The following is a 3,329-nucleotide window of genomic DNA, read 5'->3' as shown; positions in this document are numbered from 1 at the left end:
AATGATTAATGGAATAAATTTAAGGGCAGAAAATTTATGAGTATAAGGGAGCCAATACTCATAAAAGTATAGTAGCCAGACTATATATATATATATNTTGACCAGTTTCACTCAATAGATCGTACTATTCAATTAACCACCTACTTAACTCTAGGGAATCACTATCATCCTAACCGCACATCCCTTCATCCAAGAGCCAAAGACCTAATAGCAAGTGGTCGGTACTATTAATAATATAGTAGACTTTTTCTATATATATATATATATTTCGAGCTTTTCAAGCCTAATTCGAGCGAGCCCGCTAATACTCAAGCTTGGCTTGAAATTAATTTCAAGCCTAAATTTAGGCTCAAACTCGACTTGAAATTAATTCGAGCCGAGCTCGAGCGAGCCGAATATCGAGCCGAACGCGAGTCGAACACGAGCCGGCTCGCTCATTTGCCAGCCCTATTCGGTGGTGGTCGCGCGCTGTGTAGAATTGTTGACCGGGTTACGGTATCATGGAAAACTATTGTGTTTTTTCGGGAGAAACATGGGAAACGATTGTGTTGACTCAAGTCTCCGTATACCCGAGTTTCCAAAGCCTTTGTAGACACGACTCTGAAAAAACTCCCACTCTCGATGCCTTAAAACCTAAAAAAGTTGATGCATGCTATCAACAAACATGATTTTAAAATTAATCGGTTCTAATGAATCTGATTTATTTTGGACTTAAAATTTAAATGTAAAATATAAAAGTTCACTTAACACAAGCCTCACTTTTGGAAATCTATTATACAGACAAAACTCAACTGTTTTTAAAAATATATATTGTTTATTTATTATATAAGAAAGAAGCTACTAAGATATAAATATAAATTTTAAGTATGTTAAGCTTCAGTATTTTGATACCGTGTTAAATTATGAAAATCAACTAACCAAAAGTTTAAACTATCAAATAATGAGGTTTTAGTATTTATATTAAATAGTAATTTATATATATCTTTTTAAGATCCCTATAAAAGAGTGTTTAATTAAGAGTTAAGGAGTCCGTTTGATCTGCTTCTTTCGTGGCTCGCTCCACGTTATTTAACGCCGACCTCCGCCATGCAAATTGAAGTCACGTCAATGCATTTCCCCAGTCCGTTTCTCATTTCCCGCAAATCACGGGCAAGGTTGAATTCACGTCTAAACTCAAAAACCCTTCAATAATCCTAGCCCTATATAAACCCTAATTAGCCATGCAAAAATATATACACAACTACGTGCATTCCCAACTACAAACTCACTAATTAACTCTATCAAAATTCATATACCAACATGGCTTCTAGTACTACTGCTACCCGCTTCCTCTTATTCTGCTTACTCCTCTCGGCGGCGTCGGCCACCGCATCGGCCGCCCGCACCGCAAGGAACAGCACGTCAACGGCGTCCGTGCGGCGCATGCACGAGCAATGGATGGCCCAGCACGGGCGCGTGTACAAGGACGCGGCCGAGAAGGAGCGGCGGTTCAGGATCTTCAAAGCGAACGTCGAGTACATTGAGTCCGCCAACCAGGCCGGCAACCGGTTGTACACTACAACAGAATTAGGTTATAGGGACACATGTTTGGGACACTTTTGAGTAAGTGTCCCATTTATGCTAAAACTTAAAAAAATATCTACTTATGCCTAAATATAAAGCCCAATCCAACCAAAAATAAAAGATTACTCTAGTCAACCCACCACACCCATTCCATTTGACCCGATTACAAACAGAAAAGAAAAAAAAAAAAAAAATCAATTACCATCTTTTCTTCTCTCTTCACTCAATCCACTGAAATTCTAGACGAAGAGCCTTTCCTGTTGTCCTCCTCCGCCACTGCAGCCAACGAGATAGAGTTTCGGCGGTTGCTAAATACTTAAATAAGTGTTGGTAAATTAGCAGCACTCTTTTAGGTTATAGCGACACTCTTTAACTGTCACTATATACCTAGCGACCCCACATATAGCAATATTTTTTAAAAGTGTTGGTAATTTTAGCTAGCAGCACTTTTTTGACATGTATCTCTACATTTAAAAGTGTCGCTATAGACCATTTTTGTTGTAGTGGTACACGCTCGGCCCCAACCGCTTCACCGACCTCACCAACGAGGAGTTCAGAGCCTCGTACCTTGGGTTCCGGCCGACCCCACGCCCCGATGCGGCGGCGCAGTCACCGTTCAGATACGCCAACGACTCGATGCTGGATAGCATGGACTGGAGGTCTCGAGGCGCAGTTTCTCCCATCAAAGATCAAAGCGATTGCCGTAATGCCGGACAAATATTTTATATAATACGAAGACGATTATATTTATAAGAATATAGTAGTCGATCTCTCTCTCGGTATATATATAGTCCTGACACTTACACTACTCATAGATTTTTTTTTTGAAATATATGATTCTCGAAATAAAATTACGCGAACCAAACACGGCCTACTACGGGGAATTGGATAATATATACATAGTATATATGTACATATGCAGGATGTTGCCGGGCATTCTCTGCAGTGGCGGCGACAGAAGGGATCACCAAGATCAGAACAGGGCAGCTGATCTCCCGGTCGGAGCAAGAACATCTTGACTGCAACAATGACGGCTACTCGTGCAACGGCGGCACCATGGACGGCGCCTTCCAATTCATCGTCAGCAACGGCAGCCTGGCGACCAAAGCCGCCTACCCGTACCGGGCAATGCAGGGCACGTGCAACGCAGCCCAGGTGTCCTTCGCAGCCACCATCAGCGGCTACGAGGACGTGCAGGCAAACAGCGAGTCCGCCCTGCTGAGCGCAGTGGTGAACTAGCCGGTGTCCGTCGCCATCGACGGAGGCGACATGAATTTTCAGCACTACCAAGGCGGCGTTTTCACCGGCCCGTGCGGGACGGATCTGGATCATGCGGTCACGGCCATCAGGTACGGAACGGACGAGTCGTCCGGAATTAAGTATTGGCTCATAAAAAACTCATGGGGAACGACGTGGGGCGAGGCTGGATTCATGAGGATATAGCGAGATGTGGATTCTTCCCAAGGAATGTGCGAACTCGCCATGCAGGCGTCTTAACCGACCGCATAATCCGAATATATATATGTACATATATGTACATATATATATGTACATATATATACATATATATACATATATATATACATATATATATATATATATATAGAGAGAGAGAGAGAGAGAGAGAGAGAGTTTTGCGGTAGTAAACGGCTCGGTTTACTACCGATTTATTTTCAATGATAAAACTTTCAAATTGATGATCGGCACCGTTAAACATGATCTAAACTATTTAAACTATCTAGAAATCAAATTTTACACATTTTCAA

At 42.0% G+C, this 3,329-nt stretch overlaps 1 pseudogene; it reads left to right on the top strand.

Moving 5' to 3' along the window:
• On the top strand, window positions 1,300–3,072 carry LOC109708806 (annotated as a pseudogene).

This window comes from Ananas comosus, linkage group 4 (genome assembly GCF_001540865.1).
Source record: "Ananas comosus cultivar F153 linkage group 4, ASM154086v1, whole genome shotgun sequence".
Classification (NCBI taxonomy): domain Eukaryota; kingdom Viridiplantae; phylum Streptophyta; class Magnoliopsida; order Poales; family Bromeliaceae; genus Ananas; species Ananas comosus.
This window is presented reverse-complemented; position numbering and strand designations above follow the sequence as displayed.